General features: G+C 38.2%; 1 protein-coding gene across 5 annotated transcripts in view; it reads right to left on the reverse strand.

Annotated features, from left to right (window-relative positions):
- Positions 1-24,122, reverse strand: part of MEMO1 (mediator of cell motility 1) — a 116,096-nt gene that overhangs the window by 66,071 nt on the left and 25,903 nt on the right. The window lies entirely within an intron of this gene.

Below are 24,122 nucleotides of genomic sequence, written 5' to 3' on the forward strand. Positions count from 1 at the left end.
TCCACCTGAATAGCTGAATAAGACTGCAAAGAAATACAACCATAAGAACTTTGAAATTATCTTCATAAATTTCAGTAGACCCTTAGGAGACAAAGCTCAGAAATCATACCACAATAACCTAGTGAATTTGCTCCTCCATCTTTAAGATAAAGAATTACTTCATATAGCTTTTCCTTTTATCTTAAACTGTCATCCCCTCCCCATTCCCAGCAGATGATCAACCTTTTCACTTTGTTAAAGAAAAACAAGCAGCAGCAGAATACCCAACCATCCCGGTTTGCTCAGGACTTCGCCAGTTTTAGCATTGGAAGTCTGGTGTCCTGGGAACTCTCTAAGTCCCAGGCAAACCTGAATGTCTAGTTACCCTAAACTCAGAAGAGAACTACTCTTCCTCTTTTCCTGCTCCTAACAAAAGAAAAACAAACTACTTCTGCACTGGGTCCCAATTTGTCTTCCTTATTCAAAGACTCTGCTCTTCCAACTATCCTTTTCTCCCGCCCTAACTTGTCCCTTTGTATGAGAACATTATAATCGGCATGCAAATTTAAATTTTTTTAATTAAGAAAAAAGAAACACTAAACAAGCCTCTAACCAGCAACTCAGGACCATCTTTCTCAAGGACCCAGTAGCCATCTCTTTGAAATGTGATCATCAAGGATAGGAGCCTAACTTCAGAGGGTCACCTAGCCCCAAGTTGCTAAATTACTTTCTATCATAAAAATACATAAGTTTATTTTTCCTTTGGATAAAGCAACTAGCTAATCCATTATGGTCACCCTGATTACCAAGCAAATTTAGAATGAACTATGTGTGACAAATAGTTGCTGTCAAGTCCTCTTTCTTGAGCACTACTTATTATTTATCCTAAGAATATGCATGTAATGGATTTTACCTGCTTAACTATATAAAAGGATAAGTGTTCTTTAGGTCTTTGCAATCTCTTAGCAGACAGCTGGTGATGTACATCATATTCAAGCTTACTACTTGTCAAAAATAAAATTGTTTCCTTTCTCAGAATTTTTATACTTATTGAAAAAGTTCTTAAATTTAGATATGAATTTTCATAGCACTCGTGTTTATGTAAAAACAAAAGCAAAATGAATTCAAAATATTCTTAAAATTTTTTTCATATTCACAATCTGATTTCTAAATTTCTTTTTAACTCAGTCATCAATGACCCTGTTTTTCCATATCATCCTCTGTACCATTTAAGGAAGTAGTGATGTGATATTTCTTTTTAAAATGCTCCTCTACTGCCTCAGAATTCTCCTTCAAGCAACTGAAACACATTGTTCAAGTTGTGATGCTACACCTTTCCTGATGTTACCAAACCAAAAGGTATCACCAGAAAGTGCAACTAACAGGTTTCGGAAGACAACACAGGCATGTTCATCTCTTCCTTAAAAGATATGTTACCTGAAACACCAATGGGTTGCATTATCTAGTCATACCAACAGGATTAATTATTGAGTTTGGGTATATGTAGGCAGTGATAACCATTTCACAACTGACAATGATTTAAAGATGCCACTGATTGCAAAACACATTTCAATTTCAGAAATATTAAAATCTGGGGAAATCTACATCTTTAAATCAGTGAAATATAGTAGCACTGTGAAAACCACACTCTCCACAATGTTCTGGTATTTTTATTTCAATGGAGAACAGTGAAAAAAATCATCTAAGACTAGCATCTGGGAATGCTTCTCACTGTAACCAAAACTGTTTCTCAAAAGGCTTACTGAATATAATCATCTCATTTAATTTAAAAAGTAACATTTCAGCAGTTCTCCCCAAATCCTTTCCCTCCCTACTGTTGTCTTACCTTGATCATATACTTAGAATTTATTGCTATACTTTTTACAAAACTAAGTATCTTATTTTTAGATACATCTCAAGGGGTGCTATTTGTTTTTATGTATCTACGACAAGACTCCTCACACAGAAAATAACATGCCCTTAGGAACAGAAGAACTGTCTCAGGGAATCTGACCCCAAGCCCATCCAGAGCAGTACTATAGCAAACCATAAACACAGAAACATCTTCTCCTTTATACAAACCTCAAAGGGTCAGACCAAATCCAAATATCTTGGATTCTTTACTACCCACTAAAATTACAAACATAAGAATTTGTTGATAATTTTTGCTAAATTCTGTAGTTCAGAATACAATTCATCAGGGCAAATAACTATCCAGTGAACAATCTTCAGTGCATACCATCCAACTCACATCTAGCCAATCACATTCCTGCCCACTCATACAGTCTTCCAAAAATTTTCATATAGTTAATACCAATTCTGCTGGATTTCATACCTAAAAGGGATTCAAAATTTGAAGGATCACAGTGTACTCCTCTCTTGAGGTGATTTACAAAACCATAATCTGAATAATGGGTTCAGCACTGATTCCTTTAAGAGTCTCTTAACTTGGAATCACTATTCTGAATCTATTTATAAACAAATTTCCTATCCCTATCAAATGTTGCCACTGAATTCCTTGAGAGTGCATGGTTATAGTATCTCACCTCAACTCTTGTTAAACATCAACATCTTGATTTATGTCTGCTATTTCTTCATTATAAAAAAAAAATATGGGGAACACATATAAAGACAAGGGTAAAACAATAATCCTATAATTATAAAAAACACCAAAATTAATATTTTCCAACTTTTCTGCTAGTCTTTAAAATGATAGACAATTCTGTAAACTGCTTCTATTTAAATAACAGTACATAGGTATTTTCCTATATTACAGACACTTAAACATTTTATAGTTAAATAAGTAAATGGATCACTGGTTTCCTTAAATATTACTCTAATATGTTTAGATTATTTTCCAAGTTTTTGTGCAGTTATAAATAATTCTGTAACACAAATCTCTATTTTCATATTTTAAATTATCTCCTTTGGAGATTCTCAGAATGGAATTACTATGTAAATTAATGTGAATCTTTTTAAGATTTCAAAACATGTATTAAAAATGTTATCCAAAATTGCATCCCTTCATAATTATGCACCATGCATGAACAACACCTGTTTTACCATACCCTCACCTCATTTCTCTCATCTGATAAAAATTAAAATTTAATGCCTGACCTCAATTATATTTGGCATTTCAAAATAAATCATTCTATTTCTTCAAAGCAATTAAAATGACTAAAATATATATATACTGACTCTTAAGACATGTATTTTCTACTTAGACCATGGAATAGCAACATGATTGTTAATAACGGATAACTTGTGACTGGCAGGAGTACTTGCGGTTTAGCAAACAATTACTATCTGCTGGCCTTTACAGTCATTGCTGCTGTTCAGTCACCCAGTTGAGTCCGACTCTTTGCAACCCCACGGACTGCAGCATGCCAGGCCTTCCTGTCCCTCACCATCTCCCAAAGTTTGACCAAGTTCATGTTCACTGCATCGGTGATGCCGTCCAGCCATCTCAACCTCTGACGCCCTCTTCTCCTTTTGCCCTTGATCTTTCCCAGCATCAGGGAATTTTCCAATTATTTGTCTGTGCACATCAGATGACCAAAATACTGCAGCTTCAGCTTCAGCATCAGTCATTCCAGTAAATATTCAGGGTTGATTCTCCCTTAAGATCGACTGGTTTGATCTCCTTGCTGTCCGAGGGACTTTCAGGAATCTTCTCCAGCACCACAGCTCGAAGGCATCAATTCTTCTGTGCTCCGCCTTCTTTATGGTCCAGCTCTCACAACCGTACGGGACTACTGGGAAGACCATACCCTTGACTATATGGACCTTGGTCAGCAAAGTAATGTCTCTGCTTTTCAAAATACTGTCTAGGTTTGCATTGTAACTTGCTTACAGCTATCCTTGGATTTGGGTCAAAATGATCTTCCCACTAGAAATAACAGCCAGTGGAGAAAAGTTGGTTAGTTGTATAGTGTCCAGTGAAGAATATTACTGTCTTAATTTTGCAATATACTGTGTTTGCTGGTGCTATTTTTATACAGTGAAGCAACAGCCTTGCAGGAGAATAAACAATTTAATAATAAAATATTCAACTTCTTAAAAAACAAAAAAAATACCGTCTAGGGTTTGTCATTGCTTTCCTGCCAAGAAGCAATCATCTTCTGTTTTCAAGGCTGCAGTCACCATCCAGAGAGATTTTAGAGCCCAGGAAGAGGAAATTTGTCACTACTTCCACCTTTTCCCCTTCCATCTGCCATCCAGTAACAGGGCTGGATGACAGGATCTTAGTTTTTTTAATACTTAGTCTTAAGCCAGCTCTTTCGCTCTGCTCCTTCACCCTTATCAAGAGGCTCTTCAGCTCCTCTGCTTTCAGCAATTAAGAGTGGTATCATCCGCATATCTTAGATTGTTGATGTTTCTCCTGCCTATCTTGATTCCGGCTTGTAATTCATTCAGCCCAGCATTTCTAATGATATGTTCAGCATATAGGTTAAACAAACAGGGTGACAGCAGACAGCCCTGTCATACTCCTTTCTTGATCTTGAACCAATAAGTTGTTCCACACAGGGTGCTAACTGTTGTTTCTTGACCCGCATACAGGCTTCTCAGAAGACAGGTAAGATGGTCTGGTATTCCCATCTCTCTAACAGCTTTCCACAGTTTGTCATGATCCACACAGTCAAAGGCTTTAGCGAAGTTGATGAAACAGAGATAGATGTTTTTCTGAAATTCCCTTGCTTTCTCTTTAACTCAGGGAATGTTGGCAATTTGATCTCTAGCTGTTCTTCCTTCTCTAAACCCATTTGGACATCTGGAAGCTCTTGGTTCACGTAATGATGAATAGCCTAGCATGCAAGATTTACTAGCGTGGGAGATGAGTGCAACTGTCCGATGGTTAGCACATTCTTTGTAACTACCCTTCTTGGGAATTGGGATAAGGATTGACCTTTTCCAGTTCTGTGGCCACTCCTAAGTTTCCAGATTTGCTGACATAATGAATGCAAAACCTTGATGGCATCATCTTTAGGGATTTGAGTGGTTCTGCTGGAATTTCATCACACCCACTAGCTTTATTAACAGCAGTGCTTCTTAAGGCCCACCTGACTTCGCACTCCAGAATGTCTAGCTCTGAGTGACTAACCACACTATCATAGTAATCCAGTTCATTAAGATCTTTTTTACACAATTCTTCCATGTATTCATTCTATCTCTTCTTGATCTCTTCAGCATATACTAGGCCTCCACCATTTTTACCCTTTATTGTGTCCAAGTTATCCATTAGACCAGTCACAAGTTATCCATTACTGAAGTTTAGCAAACAGCTACCATCTACTGGCCCTTACAGGAGACAGGTCAAATTCAAAACCAAGCCTATTATGTTGCTGCTGCTGCTGCTGCTGCGAAGTCACTTCAGTCGTGTCCAATTCTGTGAGACCCCATAGACGGCAGCCCACCAGGCTCCACCGTGCCTGGGATTCTCCAGGCAGGAACACTGGAGTGGGTTGCCATTTCCTTCTCCAGTGCATGAAGGTGAAAAGTGAAAGTGAAGTCGCTCAGTCGTGTCTGACTCTTCGCGACCCCATGGACTGCAGCCTACCAGGCTCCTCCGTCCATGGGATTTTCCAGGCGAGAGTACTGGAGTGGGGTGCCATTGCCTTCTCCGGCCTATTATGTTGTATTATGCTAAAACTTTAAGTCACTCACAATCATAAATACTTTCATATTCTCCTACCATTAAATCTTTTTAAATAATGGGGTTTTTTTAACCTTTTAGTAAAAATAATTCCTTCTCCTATAATAGTCAAAAAGTGGTCTACAGACCAGAATATCAATGTGTTTATTTTAAAAAAAGAGATCACTATGTCACCACAATCTCTGGGGATGGTACCTACAGCTTTTAACAAACTTTTAACAAACTCTCAGGTAACTGTGATACACACTAAAATGTGGGGGCCACTGCCATAAAGGCATTCATGTGCACAAGAACATGCTATATGAATGAGTATATGAATGAACACAGCTAACATAACAGACTCTTGGTTATAAACTGTTTTCATTACATAAATAAATCACATAATCTATAAATTAACAATATAAAAATGCATGAATTTTTGTCTCTAAACTACTTGAATCCATAAGTGATCCACTATTCCTTAAAATATGCATAAGTTTATTTTTAATAGTGTTTCTAACCTTTCACTTCAATCAATGCCTCACCAGCTTTTCCAGTCAAACAACCCTCATGACAAAGGAAAATAAACTCAAGATTCATAGAAACTGGATGATAAACAAACTCTTTTACATCTTCTTAGTCCAAAAATTTATGTGAATGTAATAAACTAAGTGATAATACAATATACATAGTAATTTCAAACTCCCATGCTCATACCTGTGATTTAAATGGAGGCCCTAAGAAGATACACCACATTTACCCTCTAACACCAGGGTCAGTACTCTAATTAGGAAACATGAATCAGAATCATAAAAAGCAAGAAGCTAAAGCGGTACAAACGCTTAAAGTTGAGTCCACAATACTTCTTTGATGCATATCTAACCAGGACTTGTTATTTCCTCCCAACTGCAACTAACATTTTTTTTAAATGTTTCTTTGGGTTACAACCAACCAGTTGCTACTACCCAATCTGGATAATTTGATACCAAATGCAAACACACAATTTATGGGAAAATAAAACAAGTCTGTCTGAGTGGAAAGAATCAGAAATAGGATAAGACTTTCCACACAAGGAAACAATTTTCAGGTAACTGCTCAAAATAAGTTTCTGATACCAATGGTCAAGATAACAAAATAGGAAGACATGAAGTTCTCATCTCCTAACAGGTCAGGGCTTGAGCCTAAGCCCCTCTGGTGGTGGTGGTTATTGCACACTCAGTCATGTCCGACTCTGCCACCCCATGGACTGCAGCACACCAGGCTTCCCTGTCCTTCACCATCTCCCAGGGCTTGCTCAAACTCATGTCCATTGAGTCAGTGATGCCATCCAACCATCTTGTCTTCTGTCGTCCCCTTCTCCTCCTCCCATCAATCTTTCCCAGCATCAGGGCCTTTCTAATGAGTTGGCTCTTTGCATCAGGTAGGTCAAAGTATCTGAGCTTTAGCTTCAGCATCAGTCCTCCCAATGAATATTCAGAACTGATTTCCTTTAGGACTGACTGGTTTGATCTCCTTGCTGTCCAAAGGTTTCTCAAGAGTCTTCTCCAACACCACAGTTCAAAAGCATCTGTTCTTTGGTGCTCAGCCTCCTTTACGGTCCAAGCCCCTGTGGTAGGAGCACCAAGTCCAAGCTGCTGAACTTACAGAGTACTTCAACCCTAAGAAATATGAATCCATGTGAGCTCTTCCAAAGGTCCCCATCTCAGCACCAAGACCCAGTTCTACCAACTGCTTCCAAACTCCAGTGCTAGACACCTCAGGCCAAGCAATCAATAAGACAGGAACACAGCCCCACCCACCAACCAAAATGAGATGACAGAGAAATATGTTACCAATGAAGGAGCAAGCTAAAAACCTATAAGAACAAATAAATGAAGAGGACTAGGCAATCTACCTGAAAAAGAATTCAGAGTAATATTAACAAAGATGATCCATAAACTCAGAAATAGAATATGGAGGTACAGATTGAGAAAATATAAGAAATGTTTACAAGGGCCTAGAAGAATAAAGAACAAACAAATGGTGATGAAAACACTAACCAAAATGAAAAATACACTAGAAGGAATCAACAGCAGAATAACTGAGGCAGGAGAACGAATAAGTAAGCTGGAAGACAGGATGGTGGAAATAACTGCCAAAGAGCAGAGTAAAGAAAAAACAATGAAAAGAAATGAGGACAGTCTCAGAGACGTCTGGGACAACATTAAATGCACCAATCTTTGAATTATACAGGTTCCAGAAGAAAAAGAGAGTCTGAGGAAATATTTGAAGAGATTATAGGTGGGAAAACTTTCTTAATATGGGAAAGGATATCAGAAAGGCCAGAAAGAACTGGCAAGATATATTTAAAGTGATGAAAGGGAAAAACTTACAATCAAGATTACTCTACCCAGCAAGGATAACATTCAGATTCAATGAAGAAACTAAAAACTTTACAGATACGCAAAAGTTAAAATAATTTAGTGCCACCAAACCAGCTTTACAGCAAATGCTAAAGGAACTTCTCTGGGTGGGAAACACAAGAGAAGAAAAAAGACCTATAAAAACAAACCCAAAACAATTAAGAAAATGGTAATAAGAATATACATATAGGTAATTATCTTAAATGTGAATGGATTAAATACTTCAAACAAAAAACACAGACTGGCTGAATGGATACAAAAACAAGACCCATTATGTGATGTCTACAAGACACCCACTTCAGATTTAGGGACATACACAGACTAAATGTGAGTGGGTGGAAAAAATATATTCCATGCAAATGGAAGTCAAAAGAAAGCTGGAGTAGCAACACTCAAATCAGACAAAAAAACTTTAAAATAAAGACCGTTAGTAATGCAAGAGGCAAGGAAGGACACTACATAATGATCAAGGGATCAATCTAAGGAGAAGGTGTAACAATTATAAACATTTATGCACCCAACATAGGAGCACTTCAATACATAAGGCAAATGCTAACAGTCAAAAAGAGGAAATCAACAGTAACACAGTAATAGTAGGGAACTTTAACACCCTCATTTATACCAAAGGACAGATCATCCAGACAGAAAATTAATCAGAAAATATAAGCTTTAAGTGACACATTAGACCAGATAAACATAATTAATATATATAGGACATTCCATTTGAAAGCTGCAGAATATACTTTCTTCTCAAGTGCACATGGAACATTCTTCAGGAGATCACATCTTCAGTCACAAATCAAGCCTTGGTAAATTTGAGAAAACTGAAACAGTATTAAATACCTCTTCCAATCACAATTCTATGAGATTGGAAATTATAGGGGAAAAAAAAAACTGTAAGAACACAAAAACGAGCAGGCTGAACAACATGCTGCTAAATACCCAAGAGATCACTGAAGAAATCAAAGAGGAAATCAAAAAATACCTAGAGGGACTTCCCTGGTGTTTCAGCGATTAAGAATCTATCTGCCAATGCAAGGGACACAGGTTTAATCCGTAGTCCAGGAAGATCCCACATTCTTCGGAGAAATGAAACCCATACACCACAACTACTGAGCCCAAACACGACAACTACTGAAGCCCGTGAGCTCCCGAGCCTGCATGCTGCAACTACTACGTGTGCGCAAGCACACATGCCGAGAGCCTGTGCCCCACAACAAGAGAAGCCTCCTCAATGAGGCCTGTGCACCACAATGAAGAGGGGCCCTGCTCGCCAAAACTACGGAAAGACCATTCGCAGCAACAAAGACCCAGCACAGTCAAAAGTAAAACAAAGAAATAAAACAATTTTTTAAATCTTCCAATAAACAAAAGTCCTGGACTAGATGGCTTCACAGGTAAATTCTATCAAACATTTAGAGAAAAACTAATAACACCATCCATCTCAAACTCTTCTAAAACAAATTGCAGAGGAAGGAACACTCCCAAACTCATTGGACAAGGCCACCATTACCCTAATACCAAAAGCAGAAAAAGATATCACAAAAAAAGAAAATTACAGACCAATATCACTGATGAACACAGAAAAATTCTCAACAAAATATTAACAAATTGAATTCCAGAACATATTAAAAAGGATCATATACCATGATCAAGAGGAATTTATCACAGGAACACAAGGATTCTTCAATATACACAAATCAATCAATATGACACTCCATATTAACATATTCTTGACCAGAGACACATTAATACATCTTTTGTTACCCGAATGTTATTGACCAGAGACGTTATCAATACATTTTTAGTGATTGATACAATTAACATCACCATGCCAAGCTATTAGAGCTTAAAACTGACCAAAAGTTCATTATACAACTTGTGATTGTTATTATCATTCACATTCTGTTCATTCCCTTAGGTTTTGGTTCCAACCTTTTGTACACTATAAACGCAAGTTTATTACTGTAAAATTTTCAAAACTGATAAATCACAAAATTCTGAGTGAAGAATATTTCTGTGAGTTTTATGCAGATACTTTCTCTGATGAACCTACCCCAATACAGTAAGTACCATATACAGAAAATCCACAGCAAACATCATTCTCAGTGGTGAAAAACTAAAAGCATTTGCTCTAAGGTCAGGAATAAGACAAGGATGCCCACTCTCATCACTATTATTCAACATAGTTTGGAAGTCCTAGCTATGCCAATCAAGGGAAAAAAAGAAATAAAAGGAATCCAAAATGGAAAAGAGAAACTAAAACTGTCACCGTCTGCAGATGACATGATATTCACGCCAAGAAAATCTTAAAGATGCCACTAGAAAACTACTGGTGCTAATCAGTGAATTTGGTAAAGTTGCAGGATACAAAATTAATGCACAGAAATCTTTTCCACTCCTATAGACTAGCAATGAAAGGTCAGAAAGAGAAATTAAGGAAATAATCCCATTTATTTACCATTGCAACAAAGAGAATAAAATACCTAGGAATAAACGTTCCCAAGGAGGCAAAACACCTGTCCTCAGAAAACTATCAGTATAAGACACTGATGAAACAGATCAAAGATGACGCATACAGACAATGAGATACACCACGTTCTCGGATCTGTTTTCATATTCCAAATGAAAACGACATGTAAAAAAGCTTATAAACACTAAACCAAACAAATCATTGTTAAACCTAAAACAATATCTACATTACTAATCTACGTTAGAATAAATAAACCCAAATTGTTGAGAACTGCTATTTGACCAATAAAATATGTATCAGAGGGTTGGGATACATATATGTGGACCAATCTGACAATACTTCCCTGTTACCAAGAAGGGATTTCCCCCTTTTACTTTACTTCCCTACGTTTGACTGTTGCTGTTTAGTCACTAGATCATATTTGAATCTTTTGTGACCCCACGGATTGTAGTCTGCCAGGTGCCTCTGTCCATGGGATTTCCCAGGCAAGAATACTAGAGTGGGTTGCCATTTCCTTCTCCAGGGGATCTTCTGACCCAGGGATCAAACCTGTGTCTCCTGCATTGGCAAGTGGATTCTTTACCACTGAGCCACCAGGGAAGTCTTCCTAGACTTGATATCTATTATCAAATTTCTGGTAGATAGAATCAAAGAATAGAGAAACAATCTAGAAAAGAATGGTCCAGAAAAGAGAACATTAAGCACTTTAGTAGTATTTTTTTCAGTTTTTTATTGAAGTACAGTTGATTTTAGTATCTTTGTTTTTATAATTTTTCTCCCTGAAAATGCAACACCTTCAACAGTTTGTTTTTTCTTTTTTTCTTTTTTTTGTCTATCAGGTACTTGAGTTATTGTCCACTCTGACTTCTTCAGCAATCATGTACCAGACAATCTAGATAAGTCATTATTACTTTTTTTTGTCATTATTACTTTTTGAAGTAATTATTGATAATCTACCACAATTTTTGTTTTTGTACTTTTGCTGTGACATGTTTGAGGCCTCTTTCCTTTTTTCACAATTGTTGGTACTGCATGTGCCAGCTCATCAATCTAAAGACTGTTTCTTATTTTGCAACCATAAGATGCAAACAAAAAGAATCTCAGTAAGTTTTTCCTTGATAACTAGCCAAGAAAACATGCCTAATGTGAACAGAGATGGGCATGCCACGTATCAGATAAGAAGAAAAGAAAAAGATAATTGGTCAGAAAAGCCATCAAAATAAAAGGCTTTCTAAGGAGTTCTGAGACTGATGATTTAGGTTAAAACTAAGTTTGGAAACGAATGGACATGGTTGAGCAAGAAAGTTAAGGTACATGTGTGCATCCACTCTGCCAAACACTTTCCATATCATTTGAACTGTTTTCATCTAACTGCCTAATACTGAAACAAACCTGTTAATCTAAAAGCTACCCATATTGAAGAATACCTGGTTTAAACCAAAGTGGAACCTCTCCCATTCCCAGATCAAACCAGAAAAGTTCTGAGAGCCTCACAGCCATGCTCAGGCATTAGCTCCTTTAAGAGGCCTTAGATAATGTCCCTGGCACTTTCTTTTAAATTATAGCCACTACAAAAACTCTATTAAAGAAATAAAAAACGTTCTTTCAAACCCCTCTACACTTAGCCAATTTGAAAGACATACAGATAACTACTCAACCAATCAATTCTATAAACCAACATTTCCCAAATTTTGTCAGAAAAATTAGAATACAGACCTTTGTGCCTAAATAAATTGGAAAGGGTGAGTGAAAGAATCGATCACGACTAAACTTGGGGGGTAGATGAACGACAGTACCACTATCAGTGACAGAATTAAGACCATGAAGTTTGTTCCAAGATGAAGACTTTGACTCAGACACACCGAGTTTTTGGAGACAATAAGGCAACAGATAAAAACATCCAACTGGTAAAGAATAAGAGTCTTAACTGCAGAAAAAAAGGACAGGAACAGATTTTGGAGTCATCTCATTACGGTGGTGAAGTATGAACGTGTACATATCAATGCTGACAACACAAACGTTAAAAAACTGAGTCTTAGGACAGAGGCATGAGTACGCAGCTGAGCCAGCAAAGGTGGGCAAGGAGATCAACACAAGACTGGGGGAGACAAAGTACGCAGAAAGCAAACCTTCAGGACGACTAGCAGAATCTAATCCAATAGTCTGTAATGAACAAGCATGATGGGAACCAAAAAATGCCAAGCAACATATTTGGTGACTCTGAGAAATCAGTGATCTCAGAACAATTAGTGTCCAGTGCTTGGGAGTAAAACCTGCATATACAAGTAGTTACAGACAAGATGAATTACAAGAAAATGGAGTCATCAAATGAAAACACTCCAAGAAGATCTGAAAGCAACTATCATTGCCTTCTTTTTCATCACTTCTAGGTCTCCTAATTTGAAGTCTCCAACACTTCAAATACATCAATTTACCCACTTTATGAAATATAACCTTAACCTATAGGCATTAGCAATCATATTTTTATACGTCTCAATAAACAAAGCCATCTATTAATGTCATGGGAAAGTCAACATTTGAGTATGCTTTTGGAATATTATCCAAAATAGATAGCAAAAATTTTTGGAAGATAAACAGTTCTAAGACTTTTTTCTACATATTCACATTTAAACATGAATTACAGGTTTACAATCCTGTAGCTAGTTCTATAGAAATTCAAGCCAACATTTCATATTAAAAAGGAGAGTGATAATTAAAATTACTAACATTTAATATAGGTAACATAGCTTTCATCTAAGAACATAAAAGCAACGTTTAAACATCCATTAATGCTGACCACACAATCCTGCATGCTCCAGGAGCATACAAGCATCAACATGTTTAAAATCTACCCTAATGACACATAAAATAGTTTAAAACATTTGTGATTAATATTCAATAATGACAATAAATAGGAATATAACAACCGAAGTTATTCTGGATAAAATACTTCAGACTAAAAGTAAATCTTCTGAATGTGAACTTTAGTAACTGTCATTCAGAAAGTTAAGAAAAGGACCAGACCAAAATCTGCCTGCCAATGTAGGAGACATGGGTTTGATCCTTGGTCCGGGAGGATCAAGTTGCCACAGAGCAACTAAGCCCTTGCGCCACAAGTATGAAGCCCACGTAAATCATGCCTGCAAACCACAACTACTGAGCCTGGGAACCACAACTACTGAAGCCCGCGCATGCCTAGAGCTTCGCGTGCCTAGAGCCTGTGCTCTGCGACGAGAAGCCACCACAATCAGAAGCCCACACACTGCAACCAAAAGGAGCCCCTGCTTACTGCAACTGGAGAAAGCCCAAGCAAAGCAACAAAGATCCCATGCAGTCAAAAGAAATAAATAAAAAAGGCTTTTTTAAAAAAAAAAGGAAAACATTTGTTAAGTAAACACCATGAACAAGGTAACAAATGCAACAAAAGTATACTGTTTTCATTTACTTTTTTTTTTTCATTTATTTTTATTAGTTGGAGGCTAATTACTTTACAATATTGTGGTGGTTTTTGTCATACATTGACATGAATCAGCCACTTGTAAAAGAATGAAACTAGAACACTTTCTAACACCATACACAAAAATAAACTCAAAATGGATTAAAGATCTAAATGTAAGACCAGAAACTATAAAACTCCTAGAGGAGAACATAGGCAAAACACTCTCCGACATAAATCACAGCAGGATCCTCTATGACCCACCTCCCAGAATAATGGAAATAAAAGCAAAAATAAACAAATGGGACCTAATGAAACTTAAAAACTTTTGCACAACAAAGGAAAACTATAAGCAAGGTGAAAAGACAGCCCTCAGATTGGGAGAAAATAATAGCAAACAAAGCAACAGACAAAGGATTAATTTCATTTACTTTAGATACACTCGATGTTCACTTCAAAAAGAGACAAGAAAAGAACTGCAAACGAGGAGGACAGGAAAAACAGGGAGTTCCCTGGTGCTCCAGTGACCGACAGACTTTGCACTCCCAAAGCAGGGGACCTGGGTTCCATCCTTAGTCTAGGAGCTGATCCCCACATGCCTCAACTAAGACCTGGAAGAGCCAAATAAATAAAGGAATATTTTTTAAAGATTAAAAAAGGAGGAGTACAGGAAAAACCAGAGCTTATAGTGTACCGGAGATATCAAGTGGATTTCATGCAAAATAGGCATGATAAAGGACAGGAACAGTAAGGACCTAACAGAAGCATAAGAGATTAAGAAGAGGTGGCCAGAATACACAGAAGAGCTATACAAAAAAGGTCTTTTTTTATATTATTTTAATTGGAGGCTAATTACTTTACAATATTGTAGTGGTTTTTGCCATACATTGACATGAATCAGCCATGGGTGTACATGTGTTCCCCATCCTGACCCTCCTTCACACCTCCCTCCCCATCCCATCCCTCAGGGTCATCCCAGTGCACCAGCCCTGAGCACCCTGTCTCATGCATCGAACCTGGACTGGCGATCTGTTTCACATGTGATAATATACATGTTTCAATGCTATTCTCTCAAATCATCCCACCCTCGCCTTCTCCCAGAGTCCAAAAGTCTGTTCTTTACATCTGTGTCTCTTCTGCTGTCTCAAATATAGGGTCATCGTTACCATCTTAATGACCCAGATAACCACAGTGGTGTGGTCACTCATCTACAGCCAGACATCCTGGAGTGTGAAGTCAAGTGGGCCTTAGGAAGCATGACTACAAAAGAAGCTAGTGGAGGTGATGGAATTCCAGCTGAGCGATTTAAAAGCCTAAGTAGCTGTTAAAGTGCTGCGTTCAATGTGTCGGAAAATTTGGAAAATTCAGCAGTGGCCACAGGACTGGAAAAGGTCAGTTTTCTTTCCAATGCCAAAGAATGTTCAAGCTACCATACAACTGCACTCATTTCATATGATAGTAAGGTTATACTTAAAATCCTTCAAGCTAGGCTTTAGCAGTATGTGAACCAAGAACTTCCAGATGTACAAACTGGGTTTAGAAAAGGCAGAGGAACCAGAGATCAAATTGCCAACATCTGTTGGATGATAGAAAAAGCAAGGGAATTTCAGAAAAACATCTACCTCCGCTTCACTGACTACACTAAAGCCTTTGACTGTGTGGATCACAACACACTATGGATCATTCTTAAAGAGATGGAAACACCAGACCATCTTAACCTATCTCCTGAGAAACCTGTATGCAAGTCAGGAAGCAGCAGGTAGAACTGGACATGGAACAACAGACTGGTTCCAAATTGAGAAAGGAGTATGTCAAGGCTGTATACTGTCACCCCGCTTATTTTATACGCAGAGCACATCATGCGAAAGGCCAGCCTGGATGAATCACAAGCTGGAGTCAAGACTGCTGGGAGAAATATCAACAACCTCAGACATGCGGATGATACCACTCTAATAAAAAGCCCCTTGATGAAGGCGAAAGAGAAGAATGAAACAGCTGGCTTAAAACTCAACATTCAAAAAACTAAGATTACGGCATCTGGTCCCATCACCTCATGGCAAACAGACGGGGTAAAAGTAGAAACAGTGACAGATTTCATGTTCTTGGGCTCCAAAATCACTGCAGATGGTGACTGCAGCCATAAAATTAAAAGACACTTGCTCCTTTGAAGAAATGCTATGACAAACCTAGACAGTGTATTAAAAAGTAAAGACATCACTTTGTCAACAAATGTCTGTATAGTCAAAGCTATGGTTTTTCCAGGAGTTACGTACAGATGTGGGAGTTGGACCATAAAGAAGGCTGAGCACCGAAGAACTGATGCTTTTAAACCGTGGTGCTGGAGAAGACTCTTGAGAATCCCTTGGACTACAAAGAGATCAAACCAGTCAATCCTAAAGGAAATCAACTCTGAATATTCATTGGAAGGACTGATGCTGAAGCTGAAACTCCAATAATTTGGCCACCTGATGCGAAGGGCATCAATGGGAAAAGACTCTGATGCTGGAAAAGATTGAGGGCAGAAGAAGGGAGCAACAGAGGAAGAGATGGCTGGATGGCATCATCGACTCAATGGACATGAGTCTGAGCAAACTCCAAGAAGGTAGTGAAGGACAGGGAAGCCTGGCATGCTGCAGTCCACGTGGTCCCAGAGAGTCAGACACGACTTAGCTACTGAACACCACAATGTGACAGGCACAGTACTGGGTTCCTTAGAATGTTATTCTTGGTTAACTGTCATAGTAATCATATCACATAGTTATTATCTCTAGCTTACAAGTAAATTTAAAAAACAAAGTTTCCCTGGGACTTTCTGGGTAGTCCAGTGGTTAAGACTCTGTGCTTCCACTGCAAGGGGCATGGGTTCAATCCCTGGTTGGGGAACTAAGATCCAAGGTGCCACATGGCATGATCAAAAAAATATGTTTGCTCAAGTTAATACAGCTAATAAATGGCAACGTCAAGAACTTTGAGTCATACTGGTCTGTCTCTGAACGCCGCCGCATACTGCCAAATCTGAATGCAAGTGATCCAGGTGAGCCCTAGCTTTCCTACAGAGCTAAGCCTCAATTTCCTCTTCTGTAAAATGAAAAGGGTAAACTCAATTATGTCTGTAGTTCCAGGTTACTGAAATATACTAAGAGGTAGATACTTAGGTTGATGCTTACGGAAGATAATTATCAATTATTTCTATGTATGCATTTTACTAGGTATAACTACATGCCATCAGCTTTCATTCCGTACTTTCCTCAAATGTTATATCAGAAACTAAGGAAGATCAAGGTAGGAATGACAGGACAGACAGACTCTTTCCCAAAAGTGAGAAAATGAAGACAATTAAGTAACACCGAAGAAAATTTAATTACTCTTAAGAAATTATACCTTTCTTTTTTTATTTATTTTTAATTGGAGGATAACTGCTTTAGTTCCCCAACCAGGGATTGAACCCAAGCCACTACAGTGAAAGCACCTAACCACTCAACTGCCAAGGAATTCCCTACAAAGCCTCTCAAAGTAAAGCTTTGCGAAGTATGAATCTCAATGTATTTTCATCATTAAAAGAATCATCAGATGGCACTTATTAATTGATAACATTATTTAGAAGACTTTGCTACTTTACTTCAATTTTGTTTAGGAGAAGATCTGGGCTCCTTGGGAAAACGGTGTATTTCACACCTGGGACAGGAAATGTAAAATTAAGCCTGGAACATCTCACACCAGATGTAATGGTTAATTTAGTATGTCACCTAGACTGAATCATGGGGTGCCAGACCTTTGGTCAAACATTATTCTGGGTACATCTGTGATGGTGTTTCTAGAAGAGATTAACATCTGAATCTGCAGACTGAGTAAAGCAGATTACCGTGCCTAATTATGGGTGAGTCCCATCCAATCAGTTGAAGGCTGACCCTTCCAAAGGAAGAGGGAATTCTACATCAAGCCTTCAGGTCTGGCTCCCCCTGGGTCTTGAGTTTACTGAACTCTCAACTGGAACTACACCCATCACCCTTCCTAGGTCTCCAGCTTGCCTACTGTAGATCGTGGGATTTGTCAGTCTCCAAAGCTGTGTGATCAAGTTCATTATAAGAAGTCTCTTTCTACAGATATAGAGATAAAGATAGAGATATATCCTGATATATTCTATTGGTTGTGTTTCTCTGAAGAATACAGACTAATACACCAGAAAGCAGGAAAGTCATCAAAGACTATTAAGGCCATGTCAAAAGGATTCAAGAACTAGAGGCTCCCACTGGCTAAAGATGAGACAACCTGAGTATCTTTTAAATCTGTGCGTTTCCAATGACACATGAAGAAATTTGCCAGTTACCTTTGGATATTGCTAGGGAACCAATTCATTATTTTGATAACTGGTAAATAAAGAAAAATAATCAAGCATTTTTCATCCTACTTCTATATGAACTGTTCCTTTGGATAGCCAAAAAAATCAAGGATAGAAAGTATTCCTTTAAAGTATTAGAGATAATAAATGAAGGTAGAATGATAAAAATATCACCACTTTACAAGTCCTAACACATTAATAAATCTAAACGATGATCACAGATGACTACCAAAATCACCAAAAAGAAGACAACCAGACATTTCTTACTTCCTGACAAAACAAGAACTCAGGGAACATGATACTGAAGGAGAAGAACAAAGTTGGAGGGCTAAGGATTGACACTACCCAATTCCAAGACTTAACACATAGACACAATAATCAAAACAGTGTAGTATTGATCAAAGAAGAAACTGAGTAATGGAATAGAATGGAGAACCCAGAAAAGGACCCTCATGCATACTGTCACCTGATCTTTGACAAAGGAACAGAGGCAATACAACAGAGAAAAGATAATCTGAATTTTTAACAAATGGTGGTGGAACAACTGGACAACCAGGGGTTATACGGTAAATCTCTGTTCCTTCTGTTCAATTTTGCTATGAACCTAAAAGTGTTGAAAACAAACCCTATTTTTAAAGAAAACAGTAAAATAAATGTTTAATACATAAGAGACATATCAGCTAATTGAAATGTATGGCCCTTATTTAAATCCAAACTTAAAAACAGTTTTAAAAGAAATTATGAGCAATCCCACCCCTGGGCATAAACACCAAGGAAACCAGATCTGAAAGAGACAGGTGTACCCCAATGTTCATCGCAGCACTGCTTATAACAGCCAGGACATGGAAGCAACCTAGATGCTCATGAGCAGACGAATGAATAAGAAAGCTGTGGTACATATACACAATGGAATATTACTCAGCCATTAAAAAGAATACATTTGAATCCGTTCTAATGAGGTGGATGAAACTGGAGCCCATTATACAGAGTGAAGTAAGCCAGAAAGGTAAACATCAATACAGTATACTAACACATATAATTGGAATTTAGAAAGATGGTAACGATAACCCTATATGCAAGACAGAAAAAGAGACACAGATGTATAGAACAGACTTTTGGATTCTATGGGAGAAGGCGAGGGTGGGATGATCTGAAAGAATAGTATTGAAACATGTATATTATCAAGTGTGAAACAGATCGCCAGCCCAGGTTGGATGCATGAGACAAGTGCTCGGGGCTGATGCACTGGGATGACCCAGAGGGATGGGATGGGGAGGGAGGTGGGAGCGGGGCTCAGGATGGGGAACACACGTAAATCCATGGCTGATTCATGTCAATGTATGGCAAAAACCACTACAATATTGTAAAGTAATTAGCCTCCAACTAATAAAAATAAAGGAAAAAAAATTAAAATAAAAGAAATTATGGGGGCTTCCCTGGTGGCTCAGCGGTAAACAATTCACCTACCAATGCAGGAGACATGGATTTGGTCCCTGACCCAGGGAAATCCCACACGCCACAGAGCACCTAAGCCCAGGCATCACGACGACGGAGGCCGTGCACGAGCGCCCGGGGCTGCACCCACGGCAGCCCTCGCGCTCAAGCCCGTGCTCCTCCAGAGAAGCCGCCGCGCAGCACACACCACGGCGGACAGCGCCCCTCACTGCAACCGGACAGAAGCCTGCACAGCGACGAAGACCACCACAGCCTCCCCAAACAAGACAAAGACTAAAAAGAAATGAGGACAGGACAATGTGAGCAGAAACTGGGCATGACGGAATTAGGGTTTTCTAACAGTGATAGTATTAGTACGGGTATGTTTTAAATTTTTTAAAAATAGCTTTCTGTCTTTTAGAGATGTATACTGAAATGTCTACAGATGACATGATATGCTGGGATGTGTGTTAAAGAAATGGGGGATGAAACACACAGGCAATGGGCTAATAAATTTGTAGTTCCATGTTGTGTGTTGTTAATCATTCAGTCAAGTCTGACTCTTTGTGACCCCATAGACTGTAGCCCGCCAGTCCTCTGTCCATGGAATTCTCCAGGCAAGAATACTGGAGTGGGTTGCCATTTCCTCCTCCAGGGAATCTTCCTGACCCAGGGATCGAACCCATATCTCCTGCATTGTGGGCAGATTCTTTACTGTCTGAGCTGTAGGTAAATGAAAATTCATTATATTGTTCACTTCATTAAAATCAAAGATTTTTAGAGCTAGAAAGAACTTTAGAAATCAGAGCACCATAAACATGAGTGAAAGAAAAGGAGACAAAGCCAGAAAGACCTGAACTTATGTGACCTGAACTTTCTGACTTTCCTTTTCTATAGAGATGAGGATAAAACACTTGCCTTCCAGAGGTGGTTTAACATTAGATGGAATAACATATACAAAAACATGTGTTTCCTTAAAGCCAACTCTCTTAACCCTTTCTTTCCTAAAGTATTAAACAAACATTAGCTCAACTGGTCCAATCTCATTTAAAAAGTGAGAAAAAAAAAATCTCCAAATTCCACATGCAGTTAGCTCCTCTTTTCTAACAATACCATCTCTTCATGGGCAATAAGCTTTGTATAAATACAGGATAATGCAGGACTTCATTCTATAAAGGAAGATGAAAAATAATGAATACTAAATTGTTTTGTAGTTATCGGCCCAATTTCATTAAATGAAACTGCCATGTAGAAATGTTAACAGGTCCCAATCATTTGGTAATCAACAGTAACTACTTCTAATAAAAACATAATTCCTAAGTAAAACTTTATGGTTTTTTTAATGTGTTGGTGTTTAGCAGAGTTATAAAATTTTTGCTTTGTTGTTTATGTATGTTCTGAAAACAGTTATTGTGAAATCACTCTCTGACCTCTGTTCTCAAATATTATCTTGGAGAGCCACTTGAGGCCTCAGAACAGTGAGGGGCTGCCGAGGAGGACTAGCTAATAGGAATCAAATTCAGGAATGCTAACCAAGTATCAAGGGTCCTGCCTCTATGTCTCAATCCCTGGTCCAAGAGCCATATTCAAGAGAACTGCTGATGTAATTAATAAAAATTCAGACACCGCCCGCCCCCACCAAAGCCTAACTCAAAAAGACTAAATCAGAGTATATAGGAAAATATCAAGCCTAAACCTAGCAGATGAAAGCACTTCATTGCAGATTATTCTATTTCTTCCTATTATCCTTAAATATCTTTCCCCTGGCCAACTCGTGAAACGACCTTACCTCATTCAAACAGCTCTAGGTCTCTCACCTTTGAGTATCTGATTCTGTCTCACTTGGCCACAGGGTGCATCTGCAGACCTGAGCTCTCCTGGCTTCCATTAACACCAGGGGGCCCAGGGCTACCCACACCCCAGCAGGGCAGACTGCAGACAGCGTCTACCCTGGTTCCACTGATTCTGCTCAGAACTCTCTCTTACTGATCTCCTGACCTGCAAGTCTGAATACTGCACTGCCTGCTACCCTATTAGTATTGGCAGATTTCCATCTCCTGGTAGCAAAGAAAGTGAAAGTGAAGTCACTCACTGGTGTCTGACTCTTTGTGACCCCATGGACTGTAACCTGCAAGGCTCCTCCGTCCATGGGATTCTCCAGGCAAGAATACTGGAGTGGGGTGTAATGGCCTTCTCCTGGTAGCAAACCTTCCATTTATTTGGCTCTGCTTTGTTAAGAGACCAAACTGCAGTGTGATAAATCCTCCAAGTGCCTCAGATTAATTACAAAGGAGGCCTTCTCCTCCTCTTTCACTTTTTATCTCATTGATTACAAAACTTCCTTCAACTTCATATTCTTACATTCCAAACTCTATGCTTCCCCCAGAATTCTTGACAAACTCTTTTGTTTCACAATTTAATCTCTATTTGTGTTTTTTGTTTTCATCCTAATTTTACTGTCAATGTCCATAGTAGAATTTTAGATAGTAAATACATTCTCTCTCTAAACAGGACATTTCTATTCCAGGTTTTTAACGTTTTTTCATCATCTAGAAAAACTGAGAGTCCTGGTTCAATTTACAGTATATTCATAATAATAAAATTTTAAATTTTAAACTAAAAAAAAATTGGAAAAATATGGGTTTGTAAACTACTAAAAAATGTAAAATACCAATTTGACTTGATCTTATATGCATATTTTCACTAATATTTATTAATAATGTCTACTTTAGATAAATGTTATAAATAATTCAATACCATCTACCTTTTACATAGGAAAAGCTAGTTATTAGATCCAGTTAGCCATTTAAGACTGTATTAATTACATAGGAAGCTTCCTGGGAGGATTCCCAATACCCAATATTTCAGCAGAAAGTTCTGTGAAACCACCACCTGTACCAAGTTCCTGAACATCCTCAGAATCCCCAAAGAAAACCCTGTACCTACTAAGCAATGACTCCTCATCCCCACCTACTGTCAGCCACCAATCTGCTTTCTGTCTCTGCGGGTTCACCTCATTGGGATATTTCATGTACATGAAACTGTAAAATTTGTGACAGTTTAAAACGGCTAATTTTATGTTATATAAAATTTACCTCAATAAAACAAAGATAATTTAGACAAATCTTCATTCACAGTCTGATAAAAATGAAGCCAGTAGATCTGAAAGTGCTAATGATTCCCCCTCCTCCTCTAACTCCAATGTTTTGTACCTGCTTAATGTCACAGAGGGCTTCCCTCCTAGCTCAGCTGGTAAAGAATCCTCCCGCAATGCAGAAGATCCCGGTTCAACTCCTGGGTTGGGAAGACCTGCTGGTGAAGGCACAGGCTACCCACTCCATTATTCTTGGGATTCCCTAGTGGCTCAGTTAGGAAAGAATCCAGCTGCAATGAGGGAGATCTGGGTTCCATCCCTGGGTTGGGAAGATCCCCTGGAGAAGGGAAAGGCTACCCACTCCAGCATTCTGGTCTGAAGAATTCCATGGAGTCTATAGTACACGGGGTCGCAGAGTCAGACATGACTGAGTGACTTTCACTTTCAATGCCACAGACATCCATAAAATATACACCTTGCTCTGCAATACTAAATAAGGGCACTTTTTACATTTGGGCAGTTTTTTGTTTTTGGTTTTTGTTTTTGCCGCACCGCACAGCATGCAGGATCTTTGTTACCTAACCAAGGATGGATCTGTGCTCCCTGTAGTGGAAGTTCGGAGTCTTAACCCCTAGACCACCAGGGAAGTTCCGACTCACTACGTTTTTGCCTGGTACTCAACAAAGAAGCAAGGTCAGTATATCACGTCGTTTGCAGCAAACAATTTAAATATGTGAAAATTAGTTTCAATTAACATGATACTGGTTGGAAAACTATATTTTGTTTTCATATTCAAGACATAACTTTTAAAAAATTACATATACCTAACAAGATGATTTATGTAACAGATACTTACAAATCCATTATGCACCTTTTTAATGACTCAAATTGGCTTCTAAGTAAAAATTAAAATATATGAACACATTTGTTTTCTCATGGCTTCAACATCTCTATAAATTCAGCATTTCAAAGTACAAAATACCAATAAACTGATAAAAAAATTTATGGACAGATGTAGAATACCAAAATCTAAGTTAACTCAATCTTGTGTTCATAACCACATGTCACCACGAAAAACAAAACAATGGTCATGAGTGATAGAAATGGATAGTGAAAAATTAAAAGTTCTAAGAGGTACACTGAGTTTTCTTAAACCAGAACAAGAACACCACTAAAAAAAAAAATTTTAATAAAGTTTTGCCCATTTAGACAGTCAGCAGCAGGAAAGTAAAACTAATGTAAAAAACAAACACCAGCACATTTGGTGAGTTTAATGACTACTAAATTATGCATTCTCGTGGGACAACACTCCCTTTAACCAGATCAAGTTGGG

Source organism: Cervus canadensis, chromosome 5, assembly GCF_019320065.1.
Source record: "Cervus canadensis isolate Bull #8, Minnesota chromosome 5, ASM1932006v1, whole genome shotgun sequence".
Lineage (NCBI taxonomy): Eukaryota > Metazoa > Chordata > Mammalia > Artiodactyla > Cervidae > Cervus > Cervus canadensis.